The sequence below is a fragment of the Kogia breviceps genome, chromosome 13, assembly GCF_026419965.1.
Source record: "Kogia breviceps isolate mKogBre1 chromosome 13, mKogBre1 haplotype 1, whole genome shotgun sequence".
In the NCBI taxonomy this organism is placed as follows: Eukaryota; Metazoa; Chordata; class Mammalia; order Artiodactyla; family Physeteridae; genus Kogia; species Kogia breviceps.
The window spans coordinates 5784213-5803189 of record NC_081322.1 but is presented as its reverse complement, the minus strand read 5'-3'; the positions used below and the strand labels follow the sequence as shown (position 1 = coordinate 5803189).

The following is an 18977-nucleotide window of genomic DNA, read 5'->3' as shown; positions in this document are numbered from 1 at the left end:
TTTTAATCTTTATTGGAGTATAATTGCTTTACAATGTTGTGTTAGTTTCTGCTCTATAACAAAGTAAATCAGCTATACATATACATATGTTCCCATATCTCTTACCTCTTGAGCCTCCTTCCCACCCTCCCTATCCCACCCCTCTAGGTGGCCACAAAGCACGTGCTGATCTCCCTGTGCTATGCAGCTGCTTCCCGCTAGCTATTTTACATTTCATAGCATGTATATGTCAGTGCTACTCTCTCACTTCGTCCCAGCTTCCCCTCCCCCTCCTCGTGTCCTCAAGTCCATTCTCTACGTCTCTGTCTGCATTCCTGTCTTGCCCCTACGTTCATGAGAAACTTTTTTTTTTTTTTTTTTTGCGGTGCGCGGGCCTCTCACTGTTGTGGCCTCTCCCGTTGTGGAGCACAGGCTCCGGACGCGCCGGCTCAGCGGCCATGGTTCACGGGCCCAGCCACTTTGCGGCATGTGGCATCTTCCCGGACCGGGGCCCGAACCCGTGTGCCCTGCATCGGCAGGCGGACTCTCAACCACTGCGTCACCAGGGAAGCCCCCATGAGAACCGTTTTTTAAAATATTCCATATATATGTATTAGCATACGTTATTTGCTTTTACCTTTTTGGCTTACTTCACTCTGTATGACAGACTCTACGTCCATCCACCTCACTACAAATAACTCAGTTTCATCTCTTTTTATAGCTGGGTAATATTCCATTGTATATATGTTCTACATCTTTATCCATTCATCTGTTGATGGACACTTAGATTGCCTCCATGTCCTGGCTATTGTAAATAGTGCTGCAATGAGCATTGTGTTACATGTCTCGTTTTGAATTATGGTTTTCTCAGGGTATATGCCCACTAGTGGGATTGCTGGGTCATATGGTAGTTCTATTTTTAGTTTTTTAAGGAACCTCCGTATTGTTCTCCATAGTGGCTGAATCATTACATTCCAACAGTGCAAGAGGGTTCCCTTTTCTCCGCACCCTCTCCAGCATTTATTGTTTCTAGATTTTTGATGATGGCCATTCTGACTGGTGTGAGGAGATAGGTTTGGATTTGCATTTCTCTAATGATTAGTGATGTTGAGCATCCTTTCATGTGTTTGTTGGCAATCTGTATATCTTCTCTGGAAAAATGTCTATTTAGGTCTTTTGCCCATTTTTGGACCGGGTTGTCTGTTTTTTTGATATTGAGCTGCATGAGTTGCTTGTATATTTTGGAGATTAATCCTTTGTCAGTTGCTTCATTTGCAAATATTTTCTCCCATTCTGACGGTTGTCTTTTCATCTTGATTGAGGTTCCTTTGCTATGCAAAAGCTTTTAAGTTTCATTAGGTCCCATTTGTTTATTTTTGTTTTCATTTCCATTTCTCTAAGAGATGGGTCAAAAAGGATCTTGCTGTGATTTATGGCATAGAGTGTTTGTTCTGCCTGTATTCCTCTAAGAGTTTTATAGTGCCAATAATCTTGCATTCCTATACACTAATGATGAAAAATCTGAAAGAGAAATTAAGAAAACACTCCCAGGGCTTCCCTGGTGGCGCAGTGGTTGAGAGTCCGCCTGCTGATGCAGGGGACGCGGGTTCGTGCCCTGGTCCGGGAGGATCCCACATGCCGCGGAGCCGCTGGGCCCGTGAGCCATGGCCGCTGAGCCTGAGCGTCCGGAGCCTGTGCTCCACAACGGGAGAGGCCACAACAGTGAGGCCCGCATACCACAAAAAAAAAAAAAAAGAAAAAAGAAAACACTCCCATTTACCAGTGCAACAAAAAGAATAAAATACCTAGGAATAAACTTACCTACGAAGATAAAAGACCTGTATGCAGAAAACTATAAGATACTGATGAAATAAATTAAAGATGATACAAACAGATGGAGTGATATACCATGTTCTTGGATTGGAATAATCAATATTGTGAAAATGACTATACTACGCAGGGCAATCTACAGATTCAATGCAATCCCTATCAAACTACCAATGGCATTTTTCACAGAACTTGAACAAAAATTTCACAATTTGTATGGAAACACAAAAGACGCTGAATAGCCAAAGCAATCTTGAGAAAGAAAAACGAAACTGGAAGAATCAGGCTCCTGGACTTCAGACTATACTACAAAACTACAGTAATCAAGACAGTATGATACTGGCACAAAAACAGAAATATAGATCAATGGAACAGGATAGAAAGCCCAGAGATAAACCCACGCACATATGGTCACCTTATTTTTGATAAAGGAGGCAAGAATATACATGGAGAAAAGACAGCCTCTTTGATAAATGGTGCTGGGAAAACTGGATAGCTACATGTAAAAGAATGAAATTAGAACACTCCCTAACACCATACACAAAATTAAACTCAAAATGGATTAAAAACCTAAATGTAAGGCCAGACACTATCAAACTCTTAGAGGAAAACATAGGCAGAACATGGTATGACATAAATCACAGCAAGATTCTTTTTGACCCACCTCCTAGAGAAATGGAAATAAAAACAAACAAATGGGACCTAATGAAACTTCAAAGCTTTTGCACAGCAAAGGAAACCATAAACAAGATGAAAAGACAACCCTCAGAATGGGAGAAAATATTTGCAAATGAAGCAACTGACAAAGGATTAATCTCCAAAATTTACAAGCAGCTCATGCAGTTCAATATCAAAAAACCAAACAACCCAATCCAAACCTGGGCAGATAGACATTTCTCCAAAGAAGATATACAGATTGCCAACAAACACATGAAAGGATGCTCAACATCACTAATCATTAGAGAAATGCAAATCAAAACTACAATGAGCTATCACCTCACACCAGTCAGAATGGTCATCGTGAAAAAATCTACAAACTTTAAATGCTGGAGAGAATGTGGAGAAAAGGAAACCCTTGTACACTGTTTGTAGGAATGTAGATTAGTACAGTCATTATGGAAAACAGTATGGAAATTCCTCAAAAAAATAATGCATCAAACACATTTCAGGGTATATATATAAAGGGAATGAAATCACCATCTCGAAAAGATATCTGCACTACTATGTTCACTGCAGCATTATTCACAACAGTCAATATATGGAAACAGTCTAGGCATCTATCTATGGATGAATGGATAAAGAAAATGTATCTGTCTATCTACTTATCTATGTATCCACAATGGAATACTACTGAGCCCTTATGAATGAAGAAAATCCTGCCATTTACCACAACATGGTGGAGCTGCAGGACAGTACACTAAGCAAAATAAACCAGACACAGAAAGAGAAATACTGCATTATCTAACTTATATGTGGAATCTAAATTAGCCAAACTCATAGAAGCAAAGAGTAAAATGATGGTTGCTGGGGGCTAGAATTAAGAGGAAATAGGGGCTTCCCTGGTGGCGCAGTGGTTGGGAATCCGCCTGCCGATGCAGGGGACACGGGTTCGTGCCCCGGTCCGGGAAGATCCCACATGCTGCAGTGCGGCTAAGCCTGTGAGCCATGGCTGCTGAGCCTGCGCGTCCGGAGCCTGTGCTCCGCAACGGGAGAGACCACAACAGTGAGAGGTCTGCGTACCGCAAAAAAAAAAAAAAAAAAAAAAAAAGAGGAAATGGATGATAGTGGTCAAAGGTTACAAAGTTTCAGTTATGCAAGATTAATAAATTATAGAAATCTAATGTACAACATGGTGAAATAGTTAGCAACATATCATTCCATACTTGAAATTTGGGAAGAGGATAGATCTTATATTAAATCTCAACACACACACATACACACACTGGTAACTGTGTAGAGGTAATGGATATGTTACTTATTTAGTATGTTATGATTACAGTGATCTTTTCATAATATATATGTTTCAAAACATCAAGTTGTATTCCTTAAATATACACAATTTTTACATGTGAAAGATACCTCAATAAAGCTGTTGTTTTAACCCAAAATTCTAACAAAGGTTTATTGGTAAACCAGAAAAAAAATAGGTACTATGGAAAAAATAAACAAGAGAGTTAGTGAGTGACATGGTCCTAAATATTGTGGACTACGAACAACAAAATGGAGTCACTTATGTCAAAGAGACTTAAAATGGAGCCGTGAGGCCATTCGTGAAGTGGAACGTACAGAAGTCCACACACGGATGCTATTTAAACTTTTGACCTGGCCATCCACAGACCACCTGGAACTCAATTTTCTTTACTCCATCGAAACCACAGCTTATCAACCAATCTGCTGCTGGTAAGTAACCGAATGCCTGCTGGTACCAATCACAGTTCTGTAAAACATCCCATGTACTTTTCTGGATTGTCTTTGTCTGTTTTCTTTATACACCCTCACGATTTTCTACTTCCCTTGGAGCACATTTGAGTTTCAGCTCAAATCAGTGCCTTCCAAATTGCAATCCTTAAAATCCCCAATAAACTACTTTCTTATTTGCAGCCTTCTGAGTTTTTTTGGTCAAAATTACAAAGATAATCTATAGTTTGGAGTCTATATTTATAGCAATTAGAAACTTTAAAAGAGCTCTGCCTTTGTTCTGTTTTAATATTACTTTTCTATTTCATGATAAGATTACTTTGTCAACTTTAAGAAGTAAAATATCTTACATATTTCAGTCTTTAAATTAGCAAATTTCTCCCAAAATACCAAGACCTAATGTAAATTGGCCAATATCTTAGCTACTGCTCTTTTCTGAACTTTGCTCTTTCACCCCAGGCTGAATTCAATTTGCTATTAATTGCATTCTGTCAACCTTTGAATTGGATCAGGTAGTCTTTATTTTGCGATCCAGAATGATATTTTGTGATGCTGTGCACTGCTTACTGCTTGCTACCTTCCACGCTAAAGGCAACTGCAGTTTCAGGAATGAGTTGACATATCAATTATTTTGTAATCAGTGTACAAAGTCCTTTGAGTATTTGAGTCCAGTTTCTGTTCTTACTGAGCAAATCAACAGAAAGTCCACCTGGAAAACAGGTCCACAGGGCATAGAAGAAAATGAGAAACTTGACCTTATTGTAAACTGGAAAAGAACTATTGTCTCCAGGCTAGACCCTCCTGACTGGATGTCTTGCCAGAGGAAAGGATCTCTAGTGCCTTCTGTTGGCAAGTCTGGGAGGGGAAACACTGGCTTATGCATCCAAGGGAAGACCACAGCATCTCTGCTTATATGAATGTGGCGTGTATATTCTGGCCCAAGAATTACCAGGCAAGGAAATCATTGTACCCCCAATCAGAAATTAAGCTTGCAAAGAATATTAAGCTCACCTATTTTAACCTCTGTAATAACAGGTGTTTCGTGCTATCTTGATCCCGTTTTGAGGCCCTGGGCTAGAGGCCAGTCAGTTCCCCCTTCTTGAGCAGCTGCTTAAGCCCACACCGCCAACCATATCCCTTATGGGGCTCTCACACGCTAGGCCACTATACACCCATCCTGATGGCGCCAGGACCAGGCAGGAACAGAAATAGTCCCTATGACTCAGAGCCTGCTGAGATTTTTATTAGCCAATCTGAAACCTGCTCACCCTTCCTTCGCGTTTCCTTCCCACAGAAAACACATTAAAGCTACTTTCGCACATCTCGCCCACTCCCTGTGGCTTGTGACCGACGCCCACCCCGACTCCATGCTTCCGCTGAGTGGCCCTGAGTGGTGTTCTGTGTCTACCCAGGGAATTGTGAGTACCAGAACCATAAAGATGGTTCCTCTGTCTTGAGCTGCCTCTGGTCTCACCATGCCTCACTTAGGTAATATGATTAAAGCAACCTCCTTATCTTCTTTCTTTTTTTTTTTAGCAGTATGCGGTCCTCTCACTGTTGTGGCCTCTCCCGTTGCGGAGCACAGGCTCCGCGGCCATGGCTCACGGGCCCAGCCTCTCCGCGGCACGTGGGATCTTCCCGGACCAGGGCACCAACCCGTGTCCCCTGCATCGGCAGGCGGACTCTGAACCACTGTGCCACCAGGGAAGCCCTCCTTATCTTCTTAAAGGGAAAAGAAATGTATGAAAAAGAGAGGTGAATTTCCTGGAGTCTCACAGATTTTGTAGAGCTGGGTCCAAAATTCACGTTGTTGACCACAATCTTCTAATCTACAGTTCCTTTCTTCAAACTTCGCATGAAAAGCAGAGAGTGCCACAGAATAATAATATAATAAAATAATCATAATATCCCTAATGTACTGTGCAACTGCTAGAACTTCCTACTGTGTTTGACAGTGTACATACACAGTAATTCTTCAGGTTATATATTATAAATCTCAATTTGCACTTGAGAAAACTGATACTCAGAGAGGGAATTGGATCAGACCAATTGGCTTTGCTTTATCATATAAGAAGCAATTCACAGTCACAATTCAAATGTTGAAGCTTCCAAGTCAGTAGACCAGCCATTGCCTTCCACAAATGAGACTCATTAAAATCAAAGACTGCTCTTCCTTGCACTGGTGGAAGAGGGAAAATCAAGGCAGGGAGGAGATAAGTGATAGCTGTGAGTTATTTAAATAAAGAAGTAGAACTTCTTTCAAAATTGGAGTCAAACCTCTCAAACCGTGCTTCTTCTTTATCAAATAAGTTTATGTAATATTCTAAATCTTTTCTTGTCATTTCAACAATCTTCACAGCAAAAGATTCCATCTTGAGAAACCACTTTCCGTACTCATCCATAAGAAGCAACTCCTCATCCGTTCACATTTTATCATATGATTACAGCAATTCAGTCACATCTTCAGCCTCCACCTCTAATTCTAATTTTCTTGCTATTTCCACCACATCTGCAGTTACTTCTTCCACTGAAGAACCCCTTAAAGTCATCCATGAGGTTTAAAATTAACTTCTTCCAAACTCCTGTCAATGTTGGTATTTTGACTTCTTCCCACAAATCACAAATGTCCTTCATGGCATCTAGAAGAGTGAGTACTTTCCAGAGGTTTTCAATTTATTTTGCCCAGAACCATCAGAGAAATCACTGTCTATGACAGCTATGGCCTTAAGAAATGTATTTCTTAAATAATAAGACTTTAAAGTCGAAATTACTCCTTGACCCATGGGCTGAAGAATGGATGTTATATTAGCCGGCATGAAAACAATATTAATTTCATTGTACATTTCCATCATTGCTCTTGGGTGACCAAGTGCATTATTGTCAATAAGCAGTAATTTTTTTTTTTTTTTTTTTTTTGCGGTATGCGGGCCTCTCACTGTTGTGGCCTCTCCCGTTGCAGAGCACAGGCTCCGGACGCACAGGCCTAGCGGCCATGGCTCACGGGCTTAGTTGCTCCGCGGCATGTGGGATCTTCCCGGACCAGGGCACGAACCCGTGTCCCCTGCATCGGCAGGCGGATTCTCAACCACTGCGCCACCAGGGAAGCCCATAAGCAGTAATATTTTGAAAAGGATCTTTTTTTCTCAACACTGGGCTGAAGATATTCAGTAAACCATGTTGCAAAAAAAAATGTGCTGCAGTTCAGCCTTTGCTGTTCCGTTTATAGAGCACAGGCGAAGTAGATTCAGCATAATTCTCAAGGGCCTAGGATTGGGGGAATGGTGAATGAGCACTGGCTTCAACATAAAGTCACCAGCAGCATCAACCCCTAACAAGAGAGTCAGCCTGTCCTTTGAAGCTTTGAAGCCAGGCATTGACTTCTCCTCTCTAGCTATGAAAGTCCTAGATGGCATCTTCTTCCAACAGATTTGCTCAAGACAGGGTTACCACAAAACTTCGATCTGTAAAAAGTGTAATATATGCATATATACAACAGAAAATGAAGCGCAATAAAACAAGACATGCCTGTACATATGCTTCTGCTTCTCTCTTCTATTGTTTTTACCCTTTGGGTGGCTAAAAGGAGTATCTTAATACCAAATAAGAGTCCTCCCCACCATTAAAATGAAAACAGTTTTATGTAAAAGTATTTTTGGTCTGCCTACACTTAAATATCTCTCCAGGCCAGGAGTCAGCAAACTACAGCCCATAGACCAAACCAACCCCATATCTATTTTGGCAAATAAAAAATTTTGACACAGCTACACCTGTTTGGTTATCAATTGTTTCTTTTGACAGCAGAGTTGGTAAGTTGAGACGGAAACAATATGGGCCACAGAGTAGAAGTACTTACTGCCTGGCCCTTTTCAGAATAGGTTTGCTGACCCCTGCTTTAGAGGGTCTTCAAGGTAACTCTAGCTCAGAGGTCAACTGCAAAACCTGACCTCCTAAACCATAGAAGTTCCAATGTGTTCAGTGACATCCTCTCAATGTTTATTCCCTCATCGTCCAAGGGCAAGGGAACTTATATTCTTTCCACTACATCAGACCTTTAACAAGCTCATCAGTTGATTATCTTTCTTCTTGCTGTACGCTACATGCTACTCACATCAAGATCACCTCAGTGCTGGCTAGGGATGCAAGAATGAGATTTATAGAAAGCAAGTAATCACAAAAATATCCCCTGTGAGCCCTGGGATAGCACAAAAACACCATGCAAACTTTCATAACTATATCAGATAACTCATTTTAACTATTGTGATGGAATATTGTTAGATGGAAAGTAATGTACTTTTCCAGCATTTCCCGCAACCGGTGGTCTTGTGATACAATTGTGTCAAGTGGCTTAATTAGCGGAAGTTACTGTATAACAATATAACAAACTTTAGGTAAGTAGACTAAATTTAGACATTTAAGAATTCCTAAGGAACCAAGGGTTAGGGGACCCCTTTATATCACCCAGGCTACTAACTGATGCTCTATACCCTTTCCTCAGTATAAATTCACTTGCCCCTGGCTATACCCTCTGTTTCCTAGGACTACCTCAGACACAAGAACTTAGAAGAAACCAAGAATTCTTTCAGTTCTTCCTTAATCAAACATGCATTACTCCTCTGCTCTTTAACAATACTATTTATTTTTCTCCACCCATTTCTGTCTTAGCTAAAATTTCCCTGGAAAGCAACTGAACTGGGACTCCATGCTCCTTACCTGTGGGCTCTCAAACCCCAGGACAAGGAGAATTCCACAAATTTATCCTAATGTCTTTGTCAAGTCTGCACAAAATCTCTTTTATTATGTATAGTTGCCATCTTGTCTTTTCTATTCCTTTTTCAATCTTTTATCTTCTCTGGAACACTGCGGCATAGACAAGCCCCAGGTGTTTCTTTCATGCAGTATTTTTCAAGTTCTGCATTAATATCCCACTAGTTAGGGCATAATATCCATTTAGTTGATCAAAATAAGCTTTTTTTAATGGAATGGAATGGAATAGATCCAAATAAGGCAGATAAGAAGAAAATATTAGAGTTCATCACACCTACTAGAGTACACACAGTTATCTATATCATTGTACATATATATACATTACATTATGTTATATGTGTTATATGTATGTAATACTCTAATATATGTGTGTGTGTGTGTGTATATATATATATATATATATATATATATATATATATATATATGAAATACTCTGATAATAAACTTTGTATCTATATGGACCATAATGTAAAACAAATTTCTGTGGGTTAACATTAAAAATATTTGTAAGCGACTGTTCAGATGTCTTTCCTGTCTTCCCCACCAAAATTCTTGCTTTAATACATGACTGCATTTGGAATTATAGATGATTTACCTTTAACTTTAAGAATCCAGATAATTTTGGGGGGCCAAAATCACCCTCTAAGTTGCTTTTCTGGTTCTTTTCTTATTTGTTCCTTTAGATCAATTTATTTCGACAATTGTTATCTCTCGTTTTGGCCCGAACACAGCAGGAAAGTTTTACATTGTGAAAAAATGCCACTGCAGCACTAGCGATTTAATTACTAATTAATGTATTTATTTATATCTACAAATTGATCATTTAGAGTCTACCTTACTATAACTCTGAAAATAAAATTGTTTTAACATTTATAACTTTCTCTAATTCATTATGTACAGGCATATCTAGATCATGGTTTTTAAGCATCTCAGTAAATTGTTCTTTGAAATTTAAGTAATATATTTGAGGAAAAAGCTAAACAAATAAAATTCCATAAAAATGAAAAAGAGCATTATTTCCACTGAAGTGGAAATCTGCACTCAGCTACTGCATACAATGGCAATGATAACCTCCGTCAAATAAACTTCATTACATTCTGGGGAGATGGTAATTTGTGGTTTATGAGGCAATGCACAACTAAGATCCTGGCTTTTATTAATACTTTTCATTATTTGCTCCTATAAGTGCACCAATCAACTGACTTGGTAAAACTGTATTTAAAAAAAATTATCAATAGCATAATGGGTTTTCTATCAATTAAAAAGCCCAATTTTTTGGGCTTCCCTGGTGGCGCAGTGGTTGACAGTCCGTCTGCCCATGCAGGGGACGCGGGTTCGTGCCCCGGTCCGGGAGGATCCCACGTGCCGCGGAGCGGCTGGGCCCGTGAGCCGTGGCCGCTGAGCCTGCGCGTCCGGAGCCTGTGCTCCGCAACGGGAGAGGCCACAGCAGTGAGAGGCCCGCGTACCGCAAAAAGCCAACCAAACAAAAAAGCCCAATTTCCTTTTCTTTTTCAAATACATCACAATATGACCATGACTTTTATCTTTATATTTTCAAGACCCACATTTGTCATTCATCAGTGGTGGTATTGAATCTCATCCTCTTTGTTTGACTGTAAGTTGAGCTGCATGACTTCTGGGGTTCTTTTCAGCTTTAAAAATTCTTACCCTGGCCCCTAAGACACTGTATCATGTGGCTCAGCCTGTCACATGACTGCATGTGATACTGCTCTCCACCTGCTTCATGATGCTCTAGTCAAACAGGTGGCCCACCAACCGCCAAAGAGATCAAGCTGTTCCCTACCTGAGGCTCTTGCCCACGTTCTTCTATAGAACACTCTTTCTCTGCTCCCATTTTCTAGCTCCTACATATCCATCAGTTCTCATCCAGAAGTCCCCTCCTCAGAGAGACTTTCCCAATAGTCTTTTTTTTTTTAAATTTTTACATCTTTATTGGAGTGTAATTGCTTTACAATGGTGTGTTAGTTTTTGCTTTACAACAAAGTGAATCAGTTATACATATACATATGTCCCCATATCTCTTCCTTCTTGCGTCTCGCTCCCTCCCACCCTCCCTATCCCACCCATCATCTGTTGATGGATACTTAGGTAGCTTCCATGTCCTGGCTACTGTAAATAGAGCTGCAATGAACATTGTGGTACATGACTCTAATCCCGCTACTGGGCATATACCCTGAGAAAACCAACAGTCTTTAATTAAGTATTATCCTACTCTCCATGATAATACTCTATTATTTTCTTCCACATATCACAATATAGTTGTATCCCTCCTTATTTACTTTTGTCTCACTGGATTATAAATTCCATGAGGATAAGAAATTTTCTATCCTACTTTATCCTTTATATTTTCACCACAGAGCACAGTTTTTAGTACATAGAATATCAATATATTTTTTTGTTTGAATAAGTGATTGAAGGAATCACTGAATTCTTTTAAGTTAACTAAATTGGTCAAGCTTTTGAAAAATATTGCTAGAAGTGTTCCTTCTATCATGCTTGTCTGCTGCTCTTGGACCCAGAATAGATACTTTATAATAAGCCACACTGTAGGGAAAGGATTTTAAAACTGTCTCTCTAACTTATAATATCCAACGATCTAATGTCAGATCAAGAGCTGGCTATTTCCCCATTCATTTCCTGGTCATCATGTTCCAGATTTTCACCTTCTCTCATTGGTTTACTTTGAATGTAGCCTCTTCATGAATCCATTTATTCATATATTTGATGAGCACTTGCTAGCAAGCACTATAGAGACTGGGAAACCAGACAAAAAACCCTGTCTTCGTGAAGTTCCATCTCAAGTAAATTCCTATACGTGAACTTACTTAAAGAGAGTATGTTTCATCCACCTTTATTTCCCTTAAAGCATCTGGTATGATGTCTTGCACATAATGGGTGATCAAGAACTGCTTTTGAAGTAAAATGGCCAGCTATAACAAAACAAAACCTAGGACAACTCTAAGCCTACAGAAGGAGATCAGACACCGTCAAATTGGGCTTAGAAGCCCATGGCTCAGAGAAACATATAGGCCACTATCTTTGACTTTTCTTGTTAGCAGTCCGGCCCGAATTCACCTCTTTCCTACACACACAGAAATGTCACACATCTAATCAAGTACAGGGTCGTGTATATTCAGCTTCCCCTGTGGCTGTCTTTCTCCATTCTCACCACCACCACCCATTCTCACAATCTCAACAGCAATAATGTCCATCTGCCAGTTCTTTCCCCTCCCAATCCATCTGTTTTGCCAGATTTGCTTGAGTCCTACTGTTAATTACATCAGTAGTTTCCCCAAATGTCTTCGATATCTTTCCACTGCTCATCAAATTAGGTGTATACCTTCCTCTGTTGGGTCACAGTCCCTACAGTATAATCTGAAATGACTTTTTAAAACTTATGTCCCTCCATTTTACTTGGAGTTTTTGATTATCCAGCCAAGTAGAACTACATTCCCCAAACCTCTTGTAACTGCATTCTGCTAACACACATTCATACAAACATATACATGTTTTAAAAAATCCCTACTGAAGAAACAGTCACTGTGTTCGTTAAAGAAATAGGCACCTGTGCCACATTGTTGAGTTTATAGCCTAGCTCCACTTAATATTACCTGTGTGGCCTTTGGCAAGTTAGCTAACCTTTCTGGGCCAAAGTTTCCTCTTCTATTGCAAGGGATAATAACACCTGCTTCATAGAATTGTCACTAGGATTAAATGAGTATGTATATGCAAAGGTCCCAGAAGAGTGATTGACACAAACTATATTCTCAAAAATCAATACCTAGTACCAAAATTTGACTAATTTCTCAGAAATAGGAAACCTCTTGAGACTCCCAAAGTTGATTTGATTTTTCTTTCCTTTGGACCTTTTTTGGTATTTTGTTGACCATCTTTTGCCCTTTGATATGTTCTCTCACACTTTTGAGATACTTGTAAATATATCTGATTTCCTTCTACTAAACTGATTAGAACCTTAAAAGTTGATAATCTATGTAACTAATTTTTTACAAATGGTTTCTAAAATAGTGGCTGGTACATACTTTTAGGTTAAAACTGAATTTTTTGGTGAAGTGAACTTCACTGTAACTGGACAAAACAAACTTATTTTACTTGTTTATATATTTTCTGTTTCCTACACCATATCTAGAAATATTTTAAATCACTGTTTATCAAACTTTGGACTAGGGATTCTTAAGATAAAAACTATTTTCAGGATAATGCCAAGGCATTTTACTTTTTTATTCTCGTTCTCTTACAAGTATACAGTGGAGTTTTCCAGAGACTTAAGGAAATGGGATAATGTATTAAAGCAATAGATTAAAGGCAGAAGCATATATGAGAACCTACCTGTCTTCTCTTAAACCAGAGATTTTAAGAAGCTTTTATATCTTGTGAAAAAAATAGACTTCCTGAGAGAACAAAGTTCTATAGCTTGGCTAATTCAGTGGCCTGAAAACCCATCCTCTGGTAATTACTGTTGATAAAACAAGCCCTGAAGACAATGCTGAGCTGAGAGAGTCACACTTAAAGAATTTACTTAAGAAAGGTGTCTTTAGTCACAGGTAGAGGGAAGGGAGCACCTCAAAGGAACAAAATTGTGGAAAATAGGGCTTCCCTGGTGGCGCAGTGGTTGAGAGTCCTCCTGCCGATGCAGGGGACGTGGGTTCGTGCCCCGGTCCGGGAAGATCCCACGTGCTGCGGAGCGGCTGGACCCGTGAGCCGTGGCCGCTGAGCCTGCGCGTCCGGAGCCTGTGCTCCGCAACGGGAGAGGCCACAGCAGTGAGAGACCCGCGTGCCGCAAAAAAAAAAAAAAAAAAAAAAAAAAAAAAAATTGTGGAAAATAATCAGTGCCATTTCAAAATGCTCTGTTTATACTCAAGTTTTCTGTCTCTAAGTCATTTTGCCTCAAATTCTCTAAGGCATTGTGCACAATGCAAATACAATGAATTTGAAATCAGAAGGTATAAGTTTGAATCTTGGTTCTATTTATTGGTCAAGGGTGTTAGAATCGTCAATTCTCTAAATCTTATTGGTAATGTGGAGGCAATAATAATAATTGCTACTATTTATAGATTATTTACTCCCTGCTAAAAGCTTTAGTCTTCATTTGATCATTAAAACTACCCCAAAATAAGACATGGATTACTATTATGATTCCTAATTTACAGATAAGGAATTTAGTTTTAAAAAAGACAAAGTAATGTGCTAAAGTATAAAAAAATTAAACAGAAAACCTCAATTAAATAGAGTTGGGAGCCCAGAAGGGGGAGCTCTCGTGCCCTGCATGGATAGCAGAGCCCAACAGGAAGGAGAAAGACTCCTCTTCTTTCCTGGCGAGGACTCAGCCAATGAAAAGCCATGGACTCTTAGTTTACTACAGCCCTCCCAGCTTCCTTTTCCTCTCTATAAAAATGTTCCCTTTCCCTTGTCCTGTAAGGACTTGGAAGAATCTCACCATGGCTGCAGAACCCAAATTGCAATTCTCTGCTGATCCTGAATAAACCCATCTCTTTTGGAGAAATATGTGGCAGTCTATTTGTTTCAGGTCAACAAAAAGGATACAGATCTCTGGGCATAGATTTCAGTCCAGATAGTCTAACTCAAAAACGTTTATTTTTAAAGTTTGCTATAAAAGTAAAGCTATTTGTAAGAAAGTACTTGTAAACTATAAAAATTTGCCGAATGATAGTTACTATATATAAATATATACTATATATATTACTATATATATACTATATATAAATGATAATTACTATAACTTTAAGTTTTAAGGGTTTGTGTGTGTGTGCTCTCATTTTCTTCCAGAACATAACTTTATTTATATTTATGTCAGTGATTTTGTTAATGAAAAAACATGCATGGCATATAAAAGACTTTGAGAAAAACTTCAGAAAAGGAAACTTTTCTGTATGTGTGCAATTGATCCTGAGTTTCTCAAAATTATTTCATAATGGAAACTTTTCTCCATAACATTGATTTCTATATCAAATCATTAGTGTACTGCAGAATACGTAGGTAACCAGGCAAGACCTTACGGTACCTTCCTGGGACGCCCCCACTCCCTGCATGTCTTCCACTTGCCTCTTTCTTTTTTTTAAATTAATTTATTTTTTGGCTGTGTTGCGTCTTTGTTGCTGCGCACGGGCTTTCTCTAGTTGTGGCAAGTGGGGGCTACTCTTTGTTGCTGTGCATGGGCTTCTCATTGCGGTGGCTTCTCTTGTTGTGCAGCATGGGCTTTAAGCACATAGGCTTCAGTAGTTTTGGCATGCCAGCTCTAGAGCACAGGCTCAGTAGTTGTGGCACAGGGGCTTAGTTGCTCCATGGTATGTGAGATCTTCCTGGACCAGGGCTCGAATCTGTGTCCCCTGCACTGGCATGTGGATTCTTAACCACTACTCCACCAAGGAAGTCCCTGCCTCTTGTTTGTTGAAAAACTTTAGTCTTTTAAGCCTTCTCCAAGTTCCAAAGAGCAAATTTAACCAGAGAAATGAGGAAATGTGGAAACAAAGGAAAACAGTTAAGCAAGACAAAATAATGATAGTTTGGTCTTTAAACAAAGTTAAGGACTTTTAGCTCCTTTTCAAGGTCTATAGATAATGTTCTGAGCTATATCCTTGAGTTGTTTTGCAGATACTGAAACCCTCACCAGGTGGAAGAAGTTAATTGCATGCTGACCACGAGCATGTAGACCCCAGACCTGTTGGAACCAGAAGGTTGATGATATTAACTCCCCAAATACTACACTGTTACCTCATCACCTACCAATCAGAAGAATGTCCAGCTGATCAGGGACCCTGAAACCCTCTCCCTCACCCATCTCTAAAAGCCCTTCCCTGAAAGGCACTGGGGAGTTTAGCTCTTTTTTGAGCATTAGCCACCCGTACTCTTTGGTTGGTCTTTTAATAAACACTGCACTTCCCTCCACCAAAACCTGGTGTCAGTAGATTAGCTTTGCTGAGAGAAATTGAACAGACCCAAGTTTGATTTGGTAACACATATGCTGACCTAAGCACCTCCCCATGTGTTTAAAAATTTTATAAATATTGTTTTTAATGGATGCATAATTTTCCATCAGATGGCTATAACATGATTTGCATAGACATTCCACTTTACTGGAATAGAATTTGTTCCCAAGTTTCAGCTTCTCTAAATAATGCTGAAATGAACACATCTGAGCAGTTTTCCTCTATATGACATAAATTCTCCTAATACTTTTTCAGCTCAATCTCAGACTGTTTTATAGCAGTATATGAGAGTGCTCATTGCATTATGTCCTTACTTGTTAGTGCTGATTAATCTCACTTAAAAGCAAAAAATTTGGTTACTTGATAGCCTTCAAAAGTATGAACTTACTATTTTTTTCATTTCAGTTTTTTGAAAAGCAATTTTTTTCAGCTTTATGAGATATAATTGACAAATAAAACTGTAAGATATTTAGGGTACAATGTGATGATTTGATACCTGCGTACATTGCAAAAGTGTTCCCCCGCATCATTAATTAATGCATCTATCACTGCACATATTTACTTTTTCCCTTTTGCTTTTTGGTTAGAACACTTAAATTCTACTCTCTTAGCAAATTGCAATTTTACAATGCAGTGGTATCAACTAGAGTCACCATGCTATACATTAGAACATCAAACTTTTATTCAATTTATAGTTTAATACAGTATTACCAGCCTCTCCCTATTTCTGTCCCCTGGAAACCACTTTTCTACTGTTACTATAAGTTTGACTTTTTTTTATTCCACATATAAATGATATCATGCAGTATTTGTCTTTTTCTATCTGGCTTATTTCACTTAGCATAAAGCCCTCCAAGTTTGTGGAAGGCAAATATTGTCACAAATGGCAGGATATTTTTCTTTTTTTAAGGCTAAATAACATGCCAGTCTATACATAACCACATTTTCTTTATTCATTCATCCATCCATGGGCACTTAAGATTGTTTCCATACTATGGCTAGTGTGAATAATACTTCAATGAACATGAGAGTACAAATATCTCTTCAAGATAATGCTTTCATTCCATTTGGATATATACCCAAAAGTGGGATTGTCAGAGCATATGGTGGTTCATTTTTAAAATTTCTTCAGGAAATTCCATACTGTTTTCCATAGTGGCTGTACTAATTTACATTCCCACCAACAGTGCACAAGGGTTCCTTTTCCTTCATATTCTCACCAGCATTTATCTCTTGACTTTTTAGTAATAGGCATTCTAACAGATTGGAGATGACATCTCATTATGGTTTCGGTTTGCATTTCCCTGATAATGAGTGATGTTGTGCATTTTTAAATGTACCTGTTGTTCATTTGTATGTCTTTTTGGGAAATTTCAGAACCTCTGCCCAGTTTTTAATCAATTGTTTGAGGTTTTCTTGCTATTGATTTGTATGAATTCTTATATATTTTGATTTGCAAATATTTTCTCCTGTGTGGTAGGTTGCTTTCCATTTCATTGATAGTTTTCTTTGCTGTGCAGAAGCTTTCAAGTTTGAGGTAGTCTCACTTGTTTATTCCTACTTTTGTTGTATTTGCTTTCGTTGTCAAATCCCAAGAAATCATTGCAAAGACCAATGCTGATTAGCTTATTCCTTTCTTTTTTTCCTTCTAGGAGTTTAATGGTTTAAGATCTTATGTCCAAGTATTTAATCCATTTTGAATTGATTTGTGTGTATAGTGTAAGTATGGGTCCAATTTTACTCTTTTGTCTATGGTTATCCAGTTTTTCCGACACCATTTATTTATGAGACTATTCATTTCCCATTGTATATTCACAACTCCTTTGTCAAAAATTAGTTGACCATATAAGCATGGGTTTATTTCTGATCTCTTAATTCTGTTCCACTGGTCTCTGTGTCTGCTTTTATGCCAATATTGTACTTTTTATTACAATAGCTTTGTAATATGTACAATATATTATATTTTGAAATAAGAAAGTATGATACCTCCAGCTTTATTCTTTTTTTCTCAAGAATACTCTGCCTATCCAGGCTCTTTTGTGGTTCCATACAAATTTTAGGATTGTTTTTTCTATTGCTGTGAAAAATACCATTGGAATTTTTTACAGGACTTGCAGTGAATTAATAGTTTGCTTTGGGTAGTATGGGCACTTTAACAATATTAATTATTCCAATTTATGAACATAGAATATCTCTTGAGTTATTTCTGTCATCTTCAATTTCCTTTATTAATGTCTTATAGTTTTCAGTATATCAGATTTTCTCATCCTTGGTTAAATTTATTCTTAAGTATTTTACTGTTTTTGATGCTACTGTAAATGGAAGTTTTCTTAATTTCTCTTTCTGATAGTTCATGTTAGTGTATAGAAATAAAGTTAGTTCTGTATGCTGATTTTTTTATCCTGCCACTTTACTGAATACATTTATTAACTCTAACAGTTTTCTAGTGGAATCTTTAGAATTTTCTGTATTTATTAAGTCATCCACAGAGACAACTTTACTTCTTCCTTTTTGGTTTTGATGCCTTTTACTTCTTTTTCTTGTCTAATTACTCTAGCTAGGACTTCCAGTAGTATATTGAATAAAAGTGGCAAGAGTGTTCATCCTTGTCTTGTTCCTGATTTAGAGTCACTGAGTGTAATTTTGGATGTGGGTTTATCACATTGTGGTCTTTATAAGGTTGAGATATGTTTCCATTCTAATTTTCAGCATATAAATGAAGTTGAAATTTTCTACTTTTATCTATTTGAATTTCCTTTTGTGTAAATAGTCTACTTTTTCCCATTTGTTTACTGAGATTTCAGTTTTCTCATTTATTCATATGAGCTTTAAGTATATCAATAAACTTAACCCATTTTCAGTCACATGCATTTGTATTTATTGCTTTGCAAACTGTTCTTTGGTATTAATTTTTGTTGTATTTTAATTTATAGAATGTGTGTGTATTAAATTGATCTATATTTCTTATTAAAATTTTTCCATTGCTCTTATAACTACTCTTTT

The 18977-nt window shown here is 38.2% G+C and overlaps 1 long non-coding RNA gene and 1 pseudogene across 2 annotated transcripts in view; one reads left to right on the top strand and one right to left on the bottom strand.

Moving 5' to 3' along the window:
• The window catches only part of LOC136792417 (uncharacterized), a 342612-nt gene that overhangs the window by 109064 nt on the left and 214571 nt on the right, over positions 1 to 18977 (bottom strand). The window lies entirely within an intron of this gene.
• LOC131768219 (p53 apoptosis effector related to PMP-22 pseudogene) overlaps positions 5442 to 18977 on the top strand; it is a 69030-nt pseudogene continuing 55494 nt past the window's right edge.